Below are 27,171 nucleotides of genomic sequence, written 5' to 3' on the forward strand. Positions count from 1 at the left end.
TGACGCATATGAACCGATACAGAAATAAAAATTAAAAATAAGCTAAGATAAATATAGAAAACGTATGAATATTTTTTTTGCAATTTTGACTCATTTTTGACTCTTTAAAAACTATTTAAACAGATTAAAACACATAAAAAAACGGTCCGTAAAAAATCCAATCATTTGAGGTCCCTAACGCTGCTCTGCAACTTTTAGTTTCGGTAGAGATAGCGTTTGAAAATATGGAGAGAGGCAGGCAAACAGACAGACATATAGTCCTTTATTAATGAGATTTTTCTACTTCTTTTTGTTCTTTTTGTTCTTATTATTGGACTTTCATTGCATTTCTAATGTTATATATATATATATATATATATATATATATATATATATATATATATATATATATATATATATATATATATATATATATAGCCTTTGAGACTTAACACGACCGGTCGCCAAAGTCGATGGAAAATTTATTGAGGTGTCTAAAAGTCGTAAATCACTCGCCCGCCAGTCGATAAAATTTCTTTAAATAAAGAAACGGGGAAAACTCACTTGTTTTATGACTCTCAAATATGCGGCGACTTAGAATTACCTATGTCTCATCATCTGTGAATTCTTTCATCTCTAGCTGTGAGACCGTTGGAATATCGTACTGAAAAAAAAGAGTGGTCACGCTAAATGTCAACAAGAGGTCAAATTTACACATTCGGTGTGTAGCAAAATGTCGCCTTTATTCAGCTCTCTGGTTTTGAAATTAATTTAGAAAAGAATTCTTCGACGCTACAACTACATACACTTCATGCTTACAAAAGTAAAGACGAACATTTGAAAGAGGGAAAAAACGCATCGTTCCGTCAAGCATCCGAAGAAATGATTCTTATTTCTAAGGAACAATAATATGAATGATGCTATGTAAAGAAACTGGTGTTGCATTTTAACATTATGATGAATATTTACTGGAATGTTTGTAGCAATAAAATAGTTGATTTACAAGAGTTAAACAACTATTTTCTTGTTAGATTATACACACGGCAGTTTCTTGAATTGGTGTAAAATTATTTAATATTATTGACATAAAGTTGGACGAGTAAAAATATTTTTGGGCGAGTAAATTTTCCATCACACTCGATCGGAGGCGGAGTGATTTTTTGCGAAATCTCAAAGGCTATATATATATATATATATATATATATATATATATATATATATATATATATATATATATATATATATATATATATATATATATATAAACTATAGCTACTACAGTACTATTAATATTATTACTACTACTTACATAATAATAGTTATAATGTCACTATTGCGCCTACTACTATTACTACTAGTGATAATACCTCTGTCGAAAATATAGTTTTTATTTTCCTTCTGTTTGAGATATTCCTACTCAAACATTAAACAAACAATCTTCTTGCTTCTAAATGATGAGGATAACATAATACCTGCAACAGTAATACATAAAACAGAATATGCAATTTTTAAAAAAAAATCTGTCTTAATGAAATGATGATTATTAATTTGGATTATGTGGATTGTTTGGACGACTGTTGCCATCTTGAGTTTTATTCATACGACGTATCCGCCGATGCAATCGCTTACCTTCTCTATGTGTATCTTGTAACAACTTTGGAATCTGTGCAGATCATCTGAAACCGAACAAAACATATTATGTTGTTGGAAGGTACGGGATTATAGATTAAAAAACAAAACTTGTTTGCATACTTTATTTTGATGTCTGAATATCAAAACTTCAATTGTGTTTACTTATCCCGCTTTTGAGTTTTGAAGTGTGAAATTCGGTGAATATGTTAAGTAAAATCCCCCCAAAAATGTTAATGTTCATACGAAAAAAGCTATTGTAAAATCTTTGATGAATAAATTAACAATTTCTTTTTAACGAATAATGCATGACAAGTATTAAATAGGGCATGTTTTGAAGAATTGATACAAAAAATATCGAAAAATATTGTGGCCTTTGTGTTAAAAATATCATTATTTTTTCGATCAAGTTTGGAAACGTTTGCCGCCTTTCGACTACGTAGACCGAACCCGCTGAACTAATTTTTTTTGTTCTGCTTTAAATTGCCCGTCCCTATTTTGGAGAGCCTGGCCCCCACACACATACACATAAAAAACCAAACTCATACAAATGATTACCCATCTGGTACTGGCAAGCCTCAGCGTTAATAATACATTGTAATTTTCGTCACTGAAAAATAAGTTTTTTTTTTTTTTTTTGCCTTTTTGTCTTCCGTAGTTTGCTTTTTATCAAGAACAAATGTAAACAGTAATCAAATCGACTCGAAGTCATTGGTTGCCTATATGAATAAGTTGAATTATTTGAAATCCAGGTACTTATATTATAATATTTTTGCATATTCTCATAGAAAATCACCCTAAATCTTAGTTAGACAAGAAATAAACAAATTAATTCTTTCAAAAACCTTTTAGTTTTAACTATTTATATACGTTTTTTGTGCAAAACAAAAAACGTCAATTGTTAACTTTTGGGGGAAATTTAACATTTAAAATGTAATTAAAAATAGTAGAAAAAGTTTTACATTATTCTGCTTTCTATATGATAAAATACAGGGTCTTATCTTTCTGGAAAAAATACTCAGAAATAATGGATTTTAATAAATGTAATTTCGTTTTAAAAAACAATAACAACTTGATTTTTCGGCCATTTTGGCGGTGCCAATCCATATGACTTGTGTACACTGGGTTGAATCGAAACCGAAATAAAATCTACTATCAGCTATAGTCGAAACTTAGACCACAATTTTTAACCAATTCTTGGTAAAATTATTTATGATATAATAATTAAGCGACCCGGATGTAAACGTGACACACAAAAGAAGTCACACGCTATCCTCTTAGTATATAGATATACATAATAATAATAATAATAATAATAATAATAATAATAATAATAATAATAATAAGAAGAATAAGAAGAAGAAGAAGAAGAAGAAGAAGAAAGAATATATCAGGGTTTTTAAATATCTCTGTTCTTTCCTTTCCTTTCGCCTTTTTTTTCACAGCCTCATTTTTTTTACCAAACTTGCCTCGAGTTTTTATCCAATTATTGTTTTGTTTGTTTTAAAATTAACTTCTTTCATACTCTTTGTGCCGTTTCTTTTTCTTTTAACACCTTCCTTAATCACGCTTTCGTGTTTGTTTATCACTCAAGATATAAACATAATTATTAAGGCAGTAATTATAGCAATCATTTTCGAAACAGGCTTTTAGAATTAAAATTGAGAACAGCAACAGCGGCAATACAATGATTACCGAGAAAATACGTTTGCCCCTGCCTATAATTATCTTAGGATATGAAATTATATCATGGCGATTGAAATTCATGAACAACAAAAACAACAACAACAACAACACCAATAATAATAATAATTATAATAATAATAATAATAATAATAATAATAATAATAATAATAATAACAATAATAATAATAATACTAATAATAATAACAATGATAGTAAAGAAAAAGAAGAATAGGGGGAAACTAGAGGATATTGTAGAAAGAGACACCTTTAATATGAACAATGCAGAGAACAGAAAAACAAGAAACAAAAAGAAGGGGGAAAAGGGATACATGGAATATTCTAAGAATTGGAATAGAAAGAAGACTCACGGAAACACCTACAACGGCTTAGAAAAAGAACACCTAAATAAAGAAAGTACATCCCAACCAATGACTTCAAAAATACTATTAAAAGTAACTATTTCAAAGTTTAGGTAGAAAACCAACTCATGAAAAGAGCGAATGCTGATTGCGTCCATAAAGACCAAACGATAAATTACATCATAAAATCGATATACAAGGTTAAAAAGAAAAGGCCGAAAGAGCTCTACGGACTATTACTGAGACTGAGAAAAAAGGAGACCCTCTCAAACAGCTTGTCATGCTTAAAAAATAACTTCTTAGTGACCCCCCCCAAAAAAAAACAAACAACAAAAAACAGAATCGCTACTTATATCCGCATATAATAGGTCCACCATAACTAGATTATTATAGTTCAGATAATAAAAAAAAAGTATCAACTATGTTGATAATTACAATAGAAAAAGGCGAACATGAAACGTAATATCGTTATGCTTAAACATGGAGAAATAAAGACTACTCCTACTACTACTACTACTACTACTACTACTACTACTACTAATAATAATAATAACAACAACAATAACAATAATAATAATAATAATAATAATAATAATAATAATAATGATAATGATATTTTAAGGATAAACAGTTGCTTATCTTTTTCTTTCTGAACGAAGGCAATGAAAAGTAACATTCAAAACAGAGAATCAGCAACTATGTCCCAGAGCCTAGCTGGAGTCCGAACATGGTACCCCCGTAATAATAATAAAGTGTTGGGTTCGAAACTCCTAACAACCGGTTCCCCAGTTCGATACAAAACATCTGATGAAGGCTGAAAGGCAAAACGGCCGAAATGTTGTGACTATAACAACCAAGATGAAGAAGTCAGTCTGACAATCTCAATAAATGAGTTTGTGAAGTTTGCGAAGTTTGTGAAGTTTGGGAGTGATGCAGAAGTTTGCTGCTTTAAGATTTGTGTGGAAGTGATGATCTTGGAGATACAAGGCGTAAAGTTTTTGATAAGACAAATGAGTTCTAGTTTATAGCTGAATGTTGGGCCGTCGGGAGGAGTTCTGTAGAAATTTGTGATTTTGAGTTGAGTTTCCGCTTCTGTATTCTGTTCATGATGGTTATGACTATTCCATTGTTTGCTGATTTGATCGTGATATTATAGTTATATTTTAGGTTGTTAATAATTCTTCGTTATTGTAGAGAAAGATTTTAGCTTTAGTTGATATGCTCTTTATTATGTAGAAATTAATCCATGTGTAGTCTAGCTATTTTACCATATTGGTCTATGTCAGGGTTCGTCAATTGGTGTGTCGTATTAGTGTCGTTACGTTTTGGGATTTGTTTGGTATCTGAAAGCAGGTTGTTGGTGGGTGTGTCGTTATTGTGGTTTTTGAAATATTCTATTAAGGTAATTCCGCTTAGGTAATGCTCCATGTTGAAGCAAATGTTTACTAGGTAGAGGTTTTGTGCGGGTCAATAGCAAAGTGCCTTTTCCAGTAGGAATGTTACAACATTGTTGAGAATATAGTGAGAGAGGTTGACGATATAGGGGTTGTTTATGGTGATGCTGTTAGTTGTTTCTCTTGTGAGTGGGGTGCATATTATCTGATGAGTTGTGTATATATTTTGAGGATTGGCTCCTTAAACAAGGACCTAATCCTCAAAAATTAACACAACTTCCGATTAATACTGTCCTATTACAATTGGGTGGACATAGTGATATATATATATATATATATATATATATATATATATATATATATATATATATATATTACAAGGTGGTCACCACTTATCAAGGTCCGGCAGCCACTCAGGGATAAGGGTTATTGCATGTACAGTACGTTAGTGTGGAGATTTAATAAAGTGTCTACTTAAAGGGGCAGTTCATCAGGAATTCGTTTACGTTGGACTTGAAGACCTCCAGGTTGTAGTCAGGTGGGAAGCAGGATGATAGAACAGGCGTGCAGTTATAAGACAGAAGCTTTGTTCATGGAATCCACGTTTTCATTAAGGCACAGATAAAGAGTGCGAAAACTTTTTGAGAGTGGTTTCAGCTAGACGGGTGTTTTTCGTAAAAGATTGGCGAGGGGGGGAGCAGAAATTATATATATATGCATATATATATATATATGTATGTATATGCATATATGTGTATATATGATGTACGTGCGCGCGTATGGGGGTGGTTTAGATTTTAAGGAATGAGGGTTGAAAATTTTATGTTTTGGGTTCGATTATAGCTGACGTTGTCCACGTAATATTTTTGGGGGGCGGGGTGATCTTACTACTATATATTAGGCTCAGTATAATAATCGATATAGAATAGTCTGTATAATAACAGATGTGTAGTATGCATGGTTTTAATATCATATTTAAGCGCACCTTAAGACTGGTCAACGCCGTAAATAAATAAAAATTGTCGGCGCATTTTGGATAAGGGCAATACATTCTAGATAAGAATAACTTAGAAAAAGCTCACCAATCTGTACATTGCTTGTTACCAGTGCTCTCTTTCCCCAATAAACAACAAAAGCCTGATGAATGGTCACACGAATAAACATAATAAGAACAACCTCATCCACGGAGGCTCTCAGTGATGTGCATAAACGAGTAAGTCGTCGTTGAAGTGGTTGATATTATTGGTCCATCGCGGCCGCCGGCTATGGTTAAAACCCAGGTGTTTCGGTCGTCTTTGTGCCGATGGTGTTTTGTGAGAACTCACTCGGTTTTTTCACTAACACTTGACTCGCTACTCGATGAATGTGCTGCATATGTTTAGCATTATTTATGTTTGTTCTTTTTTCTCTTTTCCTTTTCTTTTTTTAAAAGACGTCCCCGCTTTATTTATCTGGATGGTCGATATAAGCATCTCATATTATTATTATTATTATTATTATTATTATTATTATTATTATTATTATTATTATTATTATTATTATTATTATTATTGTTGTTATTTTTATTATTATTGTGATTAGTATTGTTAATCTTATTAATATTGCTATTATTGTTATTATTAGCGCACAAGGAGCTTTCACAAAGGTCATAATGGATCTCTCCTTGAAAATAGCCTATGGTAATCTCTGGAAGCTAAGTGACAACAAGTCTCCCCAGTTTTCAAGTGCTCTCAAGCTCTTCTGATAACATTTGCAAATGAACGTGCATTATCGTAACAGCCGCCCATCATTTATCTCTCGCTAGAAGTGTTCATTGGTCTCCACTGGAATTTGAGTGGCAATAAACCTCCACAGTGTCTCAGTTCTCTTCGTACTTGTCCAGCGGAGGTCTGGTCAGTGCTCTCTCCTTCATCTTTCCATCATCCTTCACTCTTCCTGGCTATTTTTCATCATTCTTCGTGTGGGGACGGTGGTGGGTATTACAATTTATTTATTTATTTATTCCTAGTAAATATGAACTATTTTCCTCTATTTGGCATTCATTTTTGTATTTTCTTTACGTGATTTAACGTTTCATGGTGTCTTACTTTTCACTTTCTTTTTTTTTACGTTAAAGTGACAAACTAAGTGTTTATTATATTCATGTTTGCCTTTTTTGTTCAATATTCTTCTTTTCTTCTTCATCCTATTCTTCGCTTTCTTCTCTTTTACTACTACTACTACTACTACTTTTTATTCCTCTTCGTATTATTATTTCGCTACCGCTTTTCTTCTACGTCTGTCGTTGTCCTTACCGTTTCGCCTCCTAATTACCGCATGGATTCCTTAGTCTTTCCCGTTCAAATGACCGCTAATGTCTCTAGTGGCTCTTCAGTTCGGTTAGTGGAAATAATATTTGTATTTGCATATACACGAACGCATACGTTTCGAGTTTAGTATTACGTTTATTTGGAGCGAAAAAAATATCATACACGAAAAAGAGAAAGTAATATAACGTCTATTGATGTAATAACGTCCTACCACAATTGGGTAGTCAGAGTAATAGCATTTTGGGGATTAATTTCACACTTGGCGATTATCAAAATTTCCCTTCACTTTCAAGAGCATTGTTATGTATTGTTTTTTTTGTTTTTTTTTACAGACGGGGACGTCTCGATTATAAGTTTCGTTTAGTTTCAGGTACAGAAGGGAAGAAGGGGTAATTATTTACCGTTTGTAGGTACGCGGGGTTACTATGGTGTATTATAGGGAGTGACCATAGATTGGATCACTTTTAATAACCTACAATAAATATAGCAATAGAAAAAAAGAAGACTGCTAAAATCTCTTTTGTGACAACGTTGTTGTAGGGAAGTAAACAAGAACCCCCTACTAATTCAGAAGTAGTTTTTCTATTATGTCAAAGAAGGTAAGTATGTGTCCAAGATACATTCTCAGATGTGGATGTATTACTGCGTCCTGAGACATATTTGAAATATTTCGTCGAGAGCGGTAGAATATAATCATTTTTTTCTTGCGACCTTTAATTAATTATTCAAAATCGATGTATAAACCGGTTAAAATTGTGGCTTACAACGATTGAACATAAACAATAAAACATAGTGTGTTTAATATTTTTTTTTGTTCGGTGTCGTCGGGGATTCGTCCTTAATAAAGTGTTCGGCAGTCAACTAGTTGCTGCCAGACTGAAGTATGATTCTGCTTGATACGAGAGAATTACCTGTCAGACATAACGTCTTCTTTGGCAATAGGTTAGTTTATTGCTAATTAGCTATGTGCCCCGATGATAAATACCGAGGAGTCTCCTCGTGAAATTTTAATGCAAGTGTGCGATAATTCTAGTTCACTAAAAATTCAACTTAACATCTGATCACAGATTTATTTATTTATTTATTCCTAGTAAATAAGAACTATTTTCCTCTATTTGGCATTCATTTTTGTATTTAATTAAGAGCTAAATTAAACAGGTTGAATAAACTTGAAATAGAGGCTGTAAAGATTTTCTTTGAGAAAACACACCTACCATCGAATTTATCACTCTTTTCTTCCTCTCTCACACTTTCTCTCTCTCTCTTTATATATATATATATATATATATATATATATATATATATTTAAACACAAACACACACAAATACACACATGCACACACACGCACACACACCCATGTATATATGTATGTATGTATGCGTATACATGTATAAATACATATATAAATGCACAATTATAAAACTCAAATAGACTTGCTTGAGTATTTAAACTGTCTTTCCGGTTTAATAGTCCGGTTTAGGACATCCGGTTATGCGCTAACAATTGATTCATACCAACGATATTATTAACAACAAAAACAATAGGACGATTATTTAGAAAAAATAAATTAAAAAATGATCAATTTACGTGATATTAAAAATATTTTTTGCTAATTTGTGCGTGATTAAAATTAGAACTTGATTAAAAAAACTCTACGTTTTTCGCATTCGAAATTATTTATTTACGATTATGTTTTGTATTTTTATTGCAAATTGAAATTGTTTTTTTCAACAAAAAAGCAAATATGTTATTCTAATGTAAAAAAACAAACTACCTATATGATCAATTTACATATTTAAAAAAAAATGTATTTGGTTAGTTTTTTTACGTCCTAAACCCACGTAGTTTAACCCCTAAAAGGAAATCAAAATCTATTATTTTTAGGCGAATACGTTTTAGAAAACTTTTAAAGATAATATAAAAAAAATCTTTGTTTTAATAATTTAAATTTAACATTCTAGAGTGCAGGATCACTTTCCTATACAAATTTAACGTAAAATAAGACCCCACTTCTTGGCTACGAAGCGAGTCATGTAATCGTTAGCATTTTTTTCAGATTTGGTGGCGGGAGGAGGGTAGAAGAGGGCATAAGTGGGAGGCATAAGTTCAAAGTATTTTACAATTATGTAGAAACTCTTCAAAATGTGCTTGTGAGGGCATTTTCTTTTTTTAAAAAGATTTGTTTGGAAAAGATCTCGCCGATATATATTACTTAATCAGTAAATTGATATTTCCTGGTATTTTAAGACTGTTAACACACATACACAGACTCACATATACAGACACACAGAAATAAACACACACAAATAACTAGGGTGGAGCTGTACAATGCACGCTCCCTCCTTGTAATTTTTCTTTTCATTATTTAAAAAAAATGTTTGGAACTGATTAAACCCCTATATCAGTGTTCTTAGATTAAATGAAAAATCATTTTTATAAAAAAAGAGTTTTCATTCAATCTAAGAACACTGATATTAAGATTTTATTATCCAATAAACACCATATTGTTTTCACTGGTCGCCATGTTTGTTTTCGTGCGCGTGTGCATTCAAATTTTTCATGCACGTGATATTACGTATGGTGTTCACTGATCACGACCTTTATTTTTTGCGCGCGTGTATTGAATTATGATGCGTTTATACATTAATTCTCTATACTCGCTATTCCACAGCGAGCTGGAGCATATACTAACACAACGGGGTAATCTAGTATATATATATATATATATATATATATATATATATATATATATATATATATATATATATATGTGCGTGTGTGTGTGTGTATCTACATAACATTATATATATATATATATATATATATATATATATATATATATATATACATTTTATATTTACTTCAACAGTGCTCAATACATAAGAAGAGCTTTCTAATAATTATGAAAATATATATGGCAATTATGCTATAGAGAATTTTTCGCGTGTAATCTTCGTGCGAATTCGTCAGGTTATAGCCTAACGGATTCTCCCGACGAGGAAATGCGAAAAAGTCTTTGTATGCCATATATATTTTCGAAACTTAAAACACACACAAATACACACCTACATATATATATATATATATATATATATATATATATATATATATATATATATATATATATATATATATATATATATATACGTACATATGTTGGTTTGTTGGTTGTTTTTGTTTTACGGCATATCAACCCTTTTCGGGTTATTTAATGCCGAATCCAATGATTTTGAAGAAAATTTTTTTAATAGAATATATTAGGTGTTTTCACGTCGCATTCTATTTAATCCATAGTTGGGACCATAACAGGTACTACCACTCCTGGTTAGAGTGGACCTGGGAAAAATGGCAATTAAAGGGTGGCTCCACATTCACCAAAGCCCACAAACTGGGGCCTCACCACTGGATTTAGTTTAAGGTCATATCCAGGACCCCCATTGAGGGACTTATGGAATATCTTCATTATAAGGTAGTTTAACCAGCTCGGTTACTCATACTCTAATTACGTAGAGTAAATTACGTTTACAATTTTTATTTGTTACTTTAGTTTTATGTATTATGCTATTTAATTCCCTAGTAAGTAGAATTAGATATTATCATTATATATGCATTACTTTATAAGGTCATTCTTCTTTTTAACCTTGCTGCTATTTAAAAAAAGTATTATATATAAATAATTAATTATTATTTATTAATTTTGAACTAATTAGTAATGGTTTAGATGTGAGAATACACAATTCGTTCCATGTAAATAAGCTGAGCCGTATTCTTCTTTTTATTAAATGAATTGTCTTTCGAGAATGGGATGCAAATTTTGCTTTGGTTAGATTTACTTAGTATATATTTTCTTGCGCTTCTTAATATTGCCTATTGCCACTTATACTCTGAGTTATTTCTTCGTAATTTTCTTTACCCACTTAGTTAAAGATATTGCTTTCCTGGTTGTTTCCTCAGTATATACAGTGGGTGCAATAAGTATATGATATAAAGCAAAACATCGATTTCTTTTGATTACACGAAAACAAACATATTTATTGGCATGGGATTTGTATTTATCATACTAAGATACATTAAAATAGCAATTTAATATTGTTTTTGTTTTCGTGTAATCAAAAAAAATCAAGTTTTTTGTTTTGTATCTGATACTTATTGCACTATATGTATTATACATGTTGATATATGATTACGGAACATATCAGTATTTTGCCTTATATCTCTACAACCTTCCTTAATTAATTTATTTATTTCGCATTATTTGAACCTATTATAGTTTACGCTAAATTAATCGATGCTGAGAAAGATATTTTTACTGCATTTTGCTTATGAATTAAATTATACTGCTGCCTTGAGTAAGGAATTACCGGGAACCTTCTTAAATGGCTTCATTATGTTATTAAGAATGTGTGCAGTGTAAGGTGGATCAAACCATACACAATTTCCACGCTTGTGTTTCTTATTATTTTTAGTATGCGATGTTGGTGCGTAGTGCTTATTTTCTTCGAATCAGAGATATATGTGCTTATTATATTGCTGTTATATCTTTGACATCTATGACTGATGCAACCTGAGATGTTTTTTTTTGTTTTGTTTGCAACCTTGATTCATTAGATTCATCCGACACATAATTAAATATACTTTCTAATAAAATATTCTTGTTTTAGGGTGATTACTGTCAAAGTAAAAGTGTGTGGAAGCCCCTTGGGTAAGGTCGAGAACCACTTCAGCTTCCCGATCAGAGTAACGTAAGCTCATGGAAAGCAGGTGACTGGTGTAATACAGAAGCAATCAGGAATAATTCTGTTAATGGTTTCGTATCTCATTTTGCTGAGGAGATGATTGCTTTAGGTACAATGGTCAGACAAATCTCTCAGTATGAACACTGCTCGTACAGAAAGAAACTGCAAGCAATTATCTGTATGAATTAAAAAAAAAGATGTTTCAATGCATTAAACAATTTCGAGAAATAGCGCGACCGGGCATTTAAATAATTAACAACAAGGAAGTCATATATGCCTCGAGGGAATGTCTTAGTATTCTTAAGTATATATCTCTAAATAATTTATATTACATTTGTTTAGTTGTATATAAATATCTGTCACCAGAGTAAACAAACAGCCTGCCGTCGTTTTCTATAGATTCTTTTCAAATGTAAACACTAACAGGGCCTGTTACGTGAGACAAGTCTGGGACTCTCACTATAATATGAAATATGTTACCTATTTTTTATCGTTCAAATTTTATTGTGGTATTGAATGTAGCTAATTTTCCTACGCCAAGTTTTTATTTGCTTATATTTGTTTCGGTTTTTGCTTGTTCTAAAGCACTGCCCAACAATTTCGAGGAAATTGATGGGTATAAGAAATATACGTTAGGCATTAAAAATTTAAAGATCCTTCGTTGAGTAATGTTTCAAACAAACTGAGAACTTCTTCCGATGATGACCATAAACTATGACTCACTTAAGATGCAATTTACAACAAGATCATATCTAAGAAAGTATAAATTACTCATACGTTTATAATATAGGAGTAGATTAATCTGAAGTTGTGTTTGCTGCTAAAGTCTTCCCTGTGGTAATTAAAAGTAAACCTTGAGGACTTCAGAGCATAACCTTCGATTTTATTATTTTAACATATTTTCAAAGCGGATGAATTAATATTGTATATATCGTCTATATTATCAACTTTATAATTCTTTTCAATTCCTTCGTAATAAAATAAGTATGAGTATTGAAACTCATGTTATGAGCGTTTATTGTTTAGTCAGCTCGAACTAATGAATTAGGAGCATTACGTATTTTTTGAAAATGTTTATTTGTTTTATTTATTGTTGGATTAAAATATATGCACTTTTCAACTTAAAATTTTTTAATCTCTTGTACGTCATGAGTAGTTTGCTGGAATCTGTGTAAAATAAAGAATTAGTCAATCACTTCAGCAAAAATCACCTCCTCAGTGTCATGCAATATGGCTTCCGCTCTGCTAGATATATAGCAGCTGTGGTAACAGTTATAGGAGTAGCGAATCTCTATACGGAGGCTTCCCTTTAAGGGCAATTGATCGGGTATGGATTAAACTCTATTTCACAAAATCCCCGGCTATAGTATAACGGAAAATGTCTTTTCAATTATTAAATCCTTTCTCTCTGATAGGTTCATAAGAGCAGTGGTTAATGCTGGTCTCCATCAGGGGTCCTTCCTGGGCCAAACTCTTTTCCTGATATACATCAATGATCTCCCGCTTTTATCGTTCCATAATCAACGCCTTGATTCCCGTTTGACATTAATTGAAATGAAATGCCCTATAATATAATTGAAAATACATTTTCAGCTATACCATCTTGGGGAGGCTTCATGTTTTGACAAATTTCTAGGTCAGTCCCTTACTCCTGATCTGAGATATAACACGTACATCAAATCCGTTGTTAAGACTGCTGGAAAATGGTGGGATCGTTCTACCTCTCTACTAGATATCTCACTGCTGATACAATTCTCTGCTTGTATTAGAGCCAAGCACGTATAAGGATGGATTGAATACTGTTGCCTCACCTGGGCAGGTCTGCTAAAAGCAGCTTATCCTGCCTTGAAAAAATTTCAAAATAGACTTCGAAGCCTAGCGAGGGATTCCTTTTTCTCTTCTCTGCAACTTCTTTCCCATAGAAGAGACGTTGCGAGCCTGTCTCTGCTTTATCGTTGTTTCCATGGCAAGTGCTCGTCTGAGCTCCAATCTATGCTCCACCCTGTTTATGTAGATTCACATAGCTCGTCTCACAGAGTAATCAAGTTTTTGGTGTTTCGCCATGGTGCTGGCTGATGCAACTTTTACTAGCGACTAAGGAAAAAACATTGAATATAGCATACTGTTTACATTGTTTTTCTCGATTTTCTCCCTTACCTCTGGACGTTCCTATTTTGAAATAAATAAATAATTGTCATAATTCTTTTTCCATCTTTTGCCAGTGATTCAAATGTTATTATGTTACTATGGATGATAACGACTTCCAGTTTCACAGTTATTATTTCTAACAATGATTAGGTTTTAAAATTTTGTCCCTTAGTTTTGAGGCTACCGTATATGTATATGTAAGTAGAATGATATATCAATATATATATATATATAGGCATATACATACATAGATAGATACATACATACATACATACACGTATACAAGCATATATATATATATATATATATAATATATATATATATATATATAATGTTCTTTTATCCTAAACATTATCGAAGATCTATACTTTTCGACGGATCATTCTTAAATATATTTCGACAAAAGATTTAATCGGACATTTGTGTATTGCGCTCATCATCATTGAAGATCTTTGCTTTCCCACGGAATATCCATATGTGAGTGATGTTGTCGGATCTTTGTAAGCTATCCAACTATTAAATTTCCCCACACTGGACGTCAGCGTAGACACTTGTTTATTTTACTAAGTGCCCTTGCTTCAATAAAATGTGATCGATGTTGTAATAACAATCAGATCGTCATAATCAAACGAGTTGAATAAATAAACAGATATAAAAGCCAATACCGAATGCATTTATACACCGACTTGTTGAGAATGTTATGCTTACTCTATAATTATTCTAACCGAAAAAAAACAACAACAACAACAACATATTCACATTACCATAATTTTACAGAGTATTTATTACTAGATTTTTCTCGAAATAACGAGGTGCACGTATTTTATTTTCAACACCAATGTGAAAGCGGTTCTACTCTATGGCTCAAAAACGCGGAGAGTTACCACGATTAACACCCACAAACTTCAGACATTCACCAAGAGATGTCACAGAAGCATCCTATACAACAGGTGGCCAGAGACTAACCTCAATGAACAACTGTAAAACAAAACCAACCAAAACCTAATGCAGATAGAGATCATAAACTGAAAATTGAACTGGATTGGCCACATCTTGTGGAATCCTGCAATCAAACATCACTAGGCAGGCCCTTGAATTGAACACGCAAGGTAAGCGTAAAATTTGTCGCCCGAGGCGGGCATGAAAAAGAAGCATTGAGGCTGAGACTAAGGCTGCCAAAATTACATGCGCCAAAGTGAAAAGCAGCAGCTACAACCGGGTCCGCTATGTAACGCAAGGAGTCAAGAGGTCTAAACATATTTTATACTTTTTAATACCATGAAATTATCCCCAACGAACATACCGTACAGTTAGAAATACAAAAGCCTGGACGAACAATTTCTCCTCTATGGATTTTTACTAGTCGTTTTATGTATTTATTTTTATTTATTTTATTTTTTTTACATAGGCATAACCATTTATCAAGGCAAGAGACCACCCGGGGATAAGGGTTAAGAGTGTACAGTAGTCAATTGGACAATATAGTAATAGATAGTAATGGGAATTCGGTAAATTTGTTAACTTAAGTGGAACAGCTCATAAAGAACTTACTTACGTTGGACTTGAAGACAACCATATTATAGTCAGCTGGAAAGCGGGAAAACGGAAGACAATTCCACAGGCGTGCAATTCTCAGAAAGAAGCTTTGTTCATGGAATATACGTTTAGGTTTAGGCACTGATAAAAGTGTGGGAAATTATTGATAGTGTTTTCAGCTAGACGAGTGTTATTTCTGAAAGTTTGGCGGGGGGGCATAGATTGAAGTTCAGTCGATTACTTGCCATGAAAATAACGATAAAGCAGAGACAAACTCGCAACATCTCTTCTGTGAGATAGAGATTGCAGGGAAAAGAAAAGGATATGTCCTACGAGGCTACGAAGTCTATTTTGAACTCTATCAAGATAGGACAAGTCCTTTCTAGCAGCTTCTGCCCAGATGTAGCAACAGTACTCCATACTTGGACGTACCTGTCTCTTATATAGATAGAGAATTGCATCAGCAGTGGGATATATACTGGATCGATCGAAGGACCCACACTCTTTCTAGCGGCCTTGGCAACAGATTTGATGTACGTGTTCCATTTAAGATCAGGAGTAAAGGTCAAGCCTAGAAGTTTGTCAAAACATGAGACCTCCCCAAGACGAGAGCCATTCATATCATTTGATATCAGATGGGGATTAGGACGTTAATGATATTAATATAGAAGCTTGGTTTTAGATGTACTAAACGTAACCAGCCACTCCTTTTCCCATTTTACCACGTGCTCAAGATCAGAGGAGAGAGAAAATCGGGGAGAACGTGGTCGTTTCCGGTCATAGAAGTGCTACCATAGATGGTAGTGTCATCAGCATAAATGTCTAGGAATGATTTAAAGATATGATTTGCAAGATCGTTAATGTAGATCAGGAAAAGAGTTGGGCCCAGAATGGATCCCTGAGGGACTCCAGCATTAATACTGTGAGCTTCTTATTTTTGCCCATCAACTACTACTATTACGAACCTATCAGAGAAAAATGATTTAATAATTGAGAAGACATTTCCAGCTGTACCATAGCTGGGGAACTTGTGAAGTAAACCTTTAGGCTATACTCTATCAACGACCTGTGATATGTCAAGAGCATTTGCCCTAGAAAGTTTGCTTCCGTCGAGAGATTCGCTAACCATATAACCGTAACCACATCTGCTGTAGATCTAGTAGAATGTAAACCATATTGTGTGCCATAAATAAGGCTATTTTTTGTTGAGATGGTCGATTACGTCTCTATTTAACCCAGATTCCAGCAACTTGCTCATGACGCATAGAAGATGTATTGGCCTGTACTGAGAGGGAGAGGAGCCGTCACCTGGATTATTAAATACAGGGCATACTGATGAGATTTTCCAGGGTGATGGGAGCAATTCTCCTTAAGACAATGTTTAAACAGTTTTGTAAGTATGGGCGCTAGTTTTGGTTGAAGTTTTTTGACTACTATATTTTGAATACGCCGGTTGCTTTACTGGAATCACGATTTTTGATTAGCTTGGCAACATCACGTACATATATTTGTATATCACATAGAATGTTTTCTGTACAGGAGGAAATATTGGGGGTTGGTGGCCTTGGTTGCAAAGAGTAGAATGAGCTGCAAACTTCTTGGCAAAGAGTTTGGCTCTCTCTGATTCTGACGAGATTACCTAAGGTCCATTGATGATAGTTGGGATAGAGCACACGCTTCTGTTTAGGATTCTGTTTGTTATTTGCCAAAACTGGTGAGAACCGAGCCGCTGCTCAGCTACCTTGAACTTAACGGACTGAGCATACCACTCTCTTGCGTTCTTTATTACTTTTTAACGATCGTTGCTGGCAGTCCTGAAAGCGGCTTTAATCTCCGTACATCTATTACGTTGGAAGCAATGGAAAAATTGATTTCTGTGCGCAATGGCAGCAACATATTCTGGCTGGCTGTTATGTTTTTGCTAGAACTATTTCGAGGGTATAAAACGGTTTATACCTACAATTAACCATTCCATCAGGTCTGATACTATAGAGGGCACCTCCTTTTTAAACATGGAATGCAGAGGCAGATCCGATATATATGTACGGAAGCTATCCTAGTCAGCCATATTGTATCGATATACTGTACGATGGAGAGATACGTCTGAGAACTTATTACATTTCATTTTTGTCTTAATTGATATAACAGAGTGTTCAGAACATCCAAGAGAAGACAGAACGGAAACTGAACATAGTTCAGGCAAATTGTGAGAAAAAGGTATAGGATACTCACATAGTGGCCGTCGGTGTCGGGCACACGGTTGGGTTCGTGTAAAATCTGAGTGAGGTCATAAGCAATGGAGAAATCATAACAGAACCTCCCCTCATAATCGGTCTTGTTTGAGTGGGTCAACCATTCTATATTGTGAACATTGAAGTCTCCACATACGTGAATGTTAGCTGAAGGATACGCAGATAGGACGTGGTCAATTTTCTCAGATATGCTTTTAGAGTAGTAACTCCTCTGTTGTGGTGGCGACAGAGAGTAAATATAAATGCAGTAGTATGAGCAAGTGCAACCCGAAAGCACATATAGGGTAAGTTAGGATCTTCTCTGGATATGTCTCTACAACATGGAAAGCCATCTTTAATATAGGCACATATTCTATGCTCATGGCGATCTTGCGGAGTCAGATTTGGAATTTAAGTTAGAGTATCCTTTACTTACGAACTCATCCAGGGATATAGTTTGCCCAATGCCAGTTTCGCTTAGAGATAATAAGTCTGGTTTAGTCTTCTGTAATTGGGGTTCCACCTCTGGGAGGTTACAACGTAGACCCCTCATGTTGGAGAAGGAGACATTTTAGTGAGTGTCTACGTTGGAAGTTGGAGATCCGGGTTATATCGTATATTTTTCCTTGAAACTTCTCATAATGGAGCTTTGGAATTTGTGGACTAGGTCGTCAGATTTACTTAGAGCAGGACAGAGAGGGAAAATAAAAGAGAAAAAGAAAGGAAGACATTTTCTTTTGTAGAACATGATAAGGTAAAGCCGTAACAATTACCCACTAATATGGAATCAAGAGGCCCCACCAGAAGCTATTGCATGGCCCAGAATCGATTCACTAAATGGCAATACCTCAGCTCCAGTACTTTGCATCTGCTGATAAAGTGGAGGTCTGGTCAGTGCTCACCCCTCAGTCTTTCCTTCCTTCTTGACTACTGGACTATTCGGTCTCACTCTTTTTTTCTCAGAGGAAGGGGAAGTGATGTGGTAATGGGGATATGGGGTGTTAGAAAACTTACAGGTATGCAGCTTCAATGTCATTGTTTCCATGTAGCGCTTCATATTTTGTCTCTGCAGCAGTTCGTCTGGTCTGCGCTTGTGGTTTGTATATGCTAGTCTCCACGTTCAGTGGGTTTTCTTAATATTTCAGCTGTTTTCATTATTGTTGCTTTTGGTATTTTTCCAATAATTAATTAGATTCCAATTCTTCCATTCTTTTTTCAAAGTTTTTTCGGGATTGTTCCTAGTGCTCTCACTAGTGGAGGTATTGTTCTGATTGTCTCCATCTTTAATGTCCCTTTTGGCTCTCTGGCTAGCTCTGCGTATTTGGTCGGTTTCTCCTTTTCTTTGATATTCACTCTGTGGTTAGCAGTCTACGATTTGACAGGATTTTCCTTTCTTGTTAATTATTACTACATCTGGTATTCTTGCTTGGATGGGTTTATCAGTTTGTATGTCAATATTCAATAGGAATTTGTGATTTTCTTTTTCAAGTACTGTTGCCGGTTTTTGTTTGTACCACTTGTCTGTGCGTTCGAGATGCAGTTGATTGCATAATTCCCAGTGTACCGCCCGTCCCACTTGCTTGTGTCTGTTATTGTATACCTTTTGGGCCAATTTGCTGCATTCACTTATTCTGTGGTTTATCTTTTCGTCTCTTTGTCAACAGAGCCTGCATTTACTGTTTACTTGTGTTTTATCGTTTTTTGCATTGATGTGGATGGGTATCGAGTTATCTCGTGCTGCGGTTATTAGGAATTTAGTTACTCGAATTATGTGCCATTTTCGCATGCATGTCCAAGTGTTTTCTTCATTCTCATCTTTTTTCATCCTTATGATTCTTCTATGTAGTTGTTTTTCATCCCATTTTTCTTTTCTCGTCCTATCCTCTATCTTTTTGTTTTCTGTTTTGTCGGTTTTCTTAGTGTCCTTCGTTTCCGTAATTATCCATCCATGCTCTGCGTTATGTATTTTTCATTTTTTTTTCTTTCACGCACACAGTTCTCTATACAAACTAGTTCTTTCCCGCCTTCTTTTCTTTTCAAGTAGAGTCGGTCAATATCGTCCTTTGTGTGTAGTGACTTGTGCTTGGTCATGTACTTCCTGGGCATTATTATTATTATTATTATTATTATTATTATTATTAATAATAATAATAATAATAATAATAATAATAATAATAATAATAATAATAATAATAATAATTCTTTTTGTAAATTCACCTTAGCAAAGAATGTCTGATAAGAATTATAACTACTCAGTGCAGTCTTACTGTTATATTGAGAAAAATACCAGGAGAAATATAGGTTTAAAATAAAGTAGCACTATAGTATATTGACGGGGAGAAATATATATAAAAAAGAGACACTATATAGCTAAAATAAATCTAGATGTGATCAATGTAGAATAATAGAATCTACTTGCAGCTAATCATGGTCAAACCTCAGAGACGTCTCTTCTGTATAGAAGTTTTCTTCAAATTAACGTAAATGGTTACCAAGATCTGCCGATTAAAGTCCGAATGCGCACGAAAAAAATACCGTTCATAACTTGCTCTACGTGTTAATACACTTCATGTATGGTTTCAAATTTTAGTATAACATTTGTCTGAGTAATTTCGTAGAGACTGCAGAGATCAATTTTTTTAAAATTTGACCCAAATGTTGACCCTTAAAATTTATCATTTCGGTCTCAAATTAAAATACGAAGTTTTACCCATATCCAAGTTACCTACATTTAAAATCTCAAGTCTTAGACCCACAATTAGCGGATGAATTTGGTAGAATCTGCAAAGGTCAACTCTTTCAAGTTCGACGGCTTGACAGTCAAATTTTCGCCCAAAACTTAGTAAAATGCTTGCCGCATGTCCGAGTACCCGTTATGTACAAATTTCAAATGTTTAGACCCAAAATTGGCTGAATAGTTTGCTAGAAACAGCACAGGTCAAATCTTTTTAACTTTTACCCTTCGCAACTCAAATTTCCGACCCATATCGATTAAAAAGCGTGCCCTATCTCCGCAACTCTCAATACTCCTTATGTCAATATATATATATATATATATATATATATATATATATATATATATATATATATATATATATATATATACCAGCATTCCAGCCCGGCTTTTCTCGGGCCCTATGTACTGTTCATAACGTTATGTGCATATGTATATATTAAAAACTGTGAATAAGTACGCTAATTCTTTTCTATATAATAGACGTCCTTAACTATCATAGATAAAGGTTGGTAGAAACCGCAGGGGTAGAATTTATTTGAAAATCTGATCCGAATTTTGACCCGTTATCATTTATTTTTTTAGGCTCAAATTAAATAAAAAATGTTTGACCTATACCCAAATAACCTACATCTAAATTTCAAGTATTTAGACCCAAATTTGCCGGAGGACTTTTGTAGAGTCTTCAAAGGTCAACTCTCTAAGCTTTGACGTCTTGCTTGCCAAATTCTTGCCCCAAAACTGAGTAAAAAGCTCTCTGCATATTTGAATCCCCTTTATGTAAAATTTCAAAAGTTTAGACGCAAACTTGACTTAATAGTTTGCTAGAGACCGCAAACGTGAAATCTTTTGGAGTTTGAGACCTTGGAAGCCAAATTCTTAGCAACAAAAACGATTAAAAAAAAGGCACTATATAGCTAAAAAATTAAAACGCTTGCCTTATGTCTGAATACAATTTATGTAAAATTTCAAATGTTTAGGCTAAAATTTTCTGAATAATTTGGTAGGGACCGCAGAGGTCAATTTAGGTTAAACTTTGACCCAAATTATGATCCCTTAACTGCTATGGTTTAGGGCTTAGGACTTCGATAGAGTTCTTAAAGGTCAAATCGTTGAATTTTCCCCCGTTAACAGTCAAATTTCTGACCGAAAACGGTTTTTAACAATTTTCCTAAATCTCAAAACCCCTTATGTCAAATTTTAAATCCATAGACTGAAAATAGACAAAGTTACTTGGTAGGGAAATGTACACAGACACACATACACACAAACACACACACACACGTATATTTTCACTTCAAACAGAAACATTCATTTCAAAATACTCCTTTCATATTAAAGAACCTACTGTCTGTTTTATGTTTGGGCTTTTCGTCTTGTGTTGTAATATAATTTCCTAAACGTACTTGTGATATTAGATTGTTAACTTTGGTAAAAATCATATTTTCCTTCCTTCTTCTGATTATCGATAATTATATATGACATTCTGAGACAAGATTTATCACAGACTACTGCCAGGCACAGAAGGTACCTTCGTGTGAAATTTTATGAAAATCGACCTTGTCGTACTTGAGTTTATAGGGGACGAACTCTTAGAGACATAAGCACACAGATCACTAATAATAAGTTTATAACTGTACTATTACACCATTCCTCCGCTCCCTTCCTAATCAGCCAATATGGAGGCGCTTTCAGGACAAAGGCCCAGTCGACGTTGGATTCACATCTTCCTTTGTGTGTGCTTTTTCGGCGGGAAGATATCTAGTGATTTGACCTGGTTTAAACCTAGTTGTAGCAAAATGTGTTTTTGTTTTTTATTATTATGATAGATCCATTTCCAAGGAACCTATATCTAAAATTTCAAGTGTTTAGACCCAAAGTTGTCGGAGGAGTTTGGTAGAGTTCTCAAAGGTCAAATCGTTAAACATTGACCACTTAACAGCCAAATATCTGGCCGAAAACCAATCACATGGTTTTCCCAAATCCCAGTCCCCTGTATATCAAATTTTTAGTATGTAGACTGAACATTGATAGAGTTAATTCGTAGGGAAATGTACACACAGACACAGAGACAGACAGATACACAGACACGTTCACTTATATATATATATATATATATATATATATATATATATATATATATAATAATTTATGTATATGTATGTTTATTTTGTTTATTTATTTTATTGTTATTGTTTATTTTAAAATTATTTTGTATCGCTAGCCTAGAGAAAAATTTTCCTGTGTACACTGTGGATCGCTATGTTTCTTCTACAGTTGGGGTTCTTAAAATATAGGATAACACATTTTTCATGAAGGTATAATCTACATAGAAAGTCTAGGTATCTACATGTGTTTGCTTGTCTTACTACTTTCCATTACTAGATATCTATGATTCCCGCTAAAAAAAGTACACGTGTAAGTGCCTGCCCATTGCCTGATTAGGAAGGGACCGGAGGAAACTAGATATCTGGTTGGCTAACTAAAAACTCAATAGAATGTGCGTATATAAAACATGCGAGACAACCATATCTCTTCGCATAACCCTAACAAATCCTAGTGTGGATATTCTTGTTAGCAAAATTGCCATATATATTTTTATAACTTACTACCTTGCTCTACCTATGTATTGAGCACTGTTGATCCGCAGAAAACAGGCGGAAGCAGAGAATAGAGAGATCTACGACCAACACAAGTCCTAACACCTCTTTCATTACTCAGCTTACCAGCCTCACATGCACCCACTACAATAAAATATGTGGGTCAAGGATCGGGCTCCACATCTATCTGAGGACCCACAGTGACCAGACCAGAGTCCCCTCACCGATGGGAGAACAATCGTACTCATCTCGAGGGATTGCCGATATATATATATATATATATATATATATATATATATATATATATATATATATATATATATATATATATATATATATATATATAAATCAGGTAAACCTGACGAATCCTAGAGTGGATGAACGCGGAATATTCTGTGTAGCTTAATCGCCATATATATTTTATAATTACTATATATATATATATATATATATATATATATATATATATATATATATATATATATATATATATATATTTTTATATATATATATATATATATATATATATATATATATATATACATATTTCGCATTACTATAATCGAAGATCGGATCTTTTCTTCTCCATTGTTTGTCTTCGTCTCCATAACTGTTTATATCCACAGGGTTCTTATCCTGTCCGTATTATAAACGTTTCTTAAAACCCGGTAACAACTGTAAACGATACACTAGACATTTCATCTAAACATTAGATAAAACCTTTTAAAGTTTGATTTTCCCTAGGGAATTTCTGATACGTTATACAATCGGTAGATCCTCGCTTAATGTACAAACTTCATATCATTTATATTTGGTTAAATTATACCAACCCGTACTAAAATCATGAACATAAGGATTAAACACAAACTCGATTCAAATATTGAAACTGTTCCTACTAATTCCTTTGTGACTAACCGTGAGACGTTCGAATCTTGCCGTGGATACACGCACTATAAGTATGAATCCTAGATGATTAAACAGTAATTATATATATATATATATATATATATATATATATATATATATATATATATATACTAGCTGGAGGCTCGGCGTTTCAATGTTCATGAACTTATATTTAGAGTTAACGATCTTAAAATAATCTTTCTTCTCTCATATAAAAAATAATGTTGAAGGGGAATATTTTACGTTAAACCAGTTAACGTTACACCGGCCAAAGTTACACCGGTGTAACGTAAAATATTCCCTTGTGAAAAAGAAAAATACTATTCTAGGATCAGATTTTTTGATTTTCCTTACTCATCGAATGAATTTCCTTTATAAAGCATATCTAAGAAAACTGCCAGACATATAAATTAATTTTGTGTGAAATTTGCAAAAAAATAGGCTAAGCCGTTTCGCAAAATACGAGGAAGGAGCTCACACACACGGAGTGATATTTATGTATTAGTATATATATATATATATATATATATATATATATATATATATATATATATATATATATACAAGGGATAAATATATACAGTAGGAATTGGACAGTATAGTAATCGTTAGTAATGGAAATTTAGTACATTTTTGACTAATTCTTCCTGAATCAGAATTTATTATAAAATCTAACAAAATTGCGTAAAGTAACATCTTCAATTTATCTCATTTTATCAGGAAAATTAGTGTCATTGAATAGAACTTAAATTTTGATCCCGGTATAGTTTTTAGTAAAAACGATTAAAAAAAAAATACATCATCATCGAACTGCATTCCTTGAATTCTATAAATTACGCTCCCATTGAAAATAAAACAGAACAAAACAAAACACACCATTTGACGTCGATCATATATTGAAAATATTGTTTGAGTGGTAAATAGTATTTATAGAAGGAATTTCATACAACAATGATTATTTACCACTCAAACAATATTTTCAATATATGTGCTAAAAATCAAAATACGTGTTTTTTTTTTGTTTTTTTTTTACACAGTGATCACCACTTATCAAGGCCCGGAAGCCACTCAGGGATAAGGGTTATTGCAAGTACATTACGTTAGTGAGGAAATTTTATGAAGTGTTTAATTAGGGGGGCGGTTCATTAGGAATTTGTTAACATTAGACTTGAATACATCCAAGTTGTAGTCACACCTGAACATTTTGCTAATCGCATTTCATTTCCTCTGGTGATATGAGCCAGTATTGAAAATCTATGGATTAAGGAAATTAACATAAGTCCCATCTATATATTCCTTGTGTCAAACAATAAATTCTTGACTCGAATATATATGTTTATATTTTGATTTTCAAAATTATACTTCAACCACTAAACTGATATATATATATATATATATATATATATATATATATATATATATATATATATATATATATATAGTAGTTTCGCTGAATCACAGCTCATCAATGAGGTTAGACATGCAACTACCTCTAGCCAAACGACAGTCAATACTTTTACCATTACGCTAATCGGCTAGAGTACAAAATTTACTGTGATGACTACAATGCTCCCTATCTTGGGTTGAGCATATTGGGAAGTGTTATAGTAATTGCCACTAGCGCATTAAGTAATATATATATATATATATATATATATATATATATATATATATATGTCTCATTTGATCAGCAAAATGATCGTCAATGAATAGAACTTAAATTTACATCCCGTTAGTGCTTTTTGAAAATTTATATATATATATATATATATATATATATATATATATATATATATATATATATATATATATATATATATATATAGGTGGGATAAGTGCTAGTCTAGCGGCACTGATGAGTTGTGATACAACGAAACAGGACTGTATGTCGATGACTACAAATATATTTTATAAAGCCCCCCCTCTTTGGGTTGAGCACTGTCGTAAATAATCTCACTTGCTACTTAATTTGGCTGAAAAATGCGAAGCTCGCGGTTTGTTTACAAGCAAGCGTTTGAGCACTTTACAAGTGACGGACGGATGTTTATTTAAATAGGCATTCGGACAGATTAGTTAAGGGCACCGCTTCCCTGGTCGAGAGGTAGAACTGACGACTGTCGACACGACGGTTCAAGGTTCGATCCTCGGCTTGGGAGAGGTGCTAGTCTAGCGGCGCTGATGACTTGTAATACAACGAAACAGGACTGTATGTCGATGACTGCAAATATATATATATATATATATATATATATATATATATATATATATATATATATATATATACTTTAATAATACAAGCATTTATAACTTCATATGTGCATACATGTTTCTGTAATAACCCGTCATTAGGGAGACTACGTATTCAGGCCAAGAATTTCCCTCGAAAACTTCTTGGCTCTATTAACCAATTACGAGTGATTACAAACAAATGTATGCACATGTGTAGCCATCAATGTTTGCGTAAATGAATTAAATATAACTGTTCTATTTACTCATTGAGCGCTTTTTTATTATACACATGTTGTTTCAGTGGATGTACTTCTAGGAAACTAAGCTACACTGCCATCACATATAATGTATATATTATATTGCTATAATTATTTTTAATAACTGAAGACACTAGTATTTTATCCTTTTAAGAGCATTAGTGCAGAGAGTCACGATTGCCTCCGGTTGGGAGATTTGAACCCGTGCACGAAGCCATAGCTGACTCTATTAACTAATAGAGTCTGATATGGCTTCGTGCGACTAACTTTAAACACAAAAAAGACAGTAGAAATTAACATTTATATAAAGCGTAAATATCATTGAAGACGGCCGAGAACTCTGTAATTCGTTGTCTACTAATTACGCTATTATCGCAATACACTGAAAAAATAAAGATAAAAATAAAGACTAGCTAATCTATTTATTGTAAAGTCGA

This window comes from Euprymna scolopes, chromosome 11, assembly GCF_053919585.1.
Source record: "Euprymna scolopes isolate OS-2025 chromosome 11, ASM5391958v1, whole genome shotgun sequence".
Lineage (NCBI taxonomy): Eukaryota > Metazoa > Mollusca > Cephalopoda > Sepiida > Sepiolidae > Euprymna > Euprymna scolopes.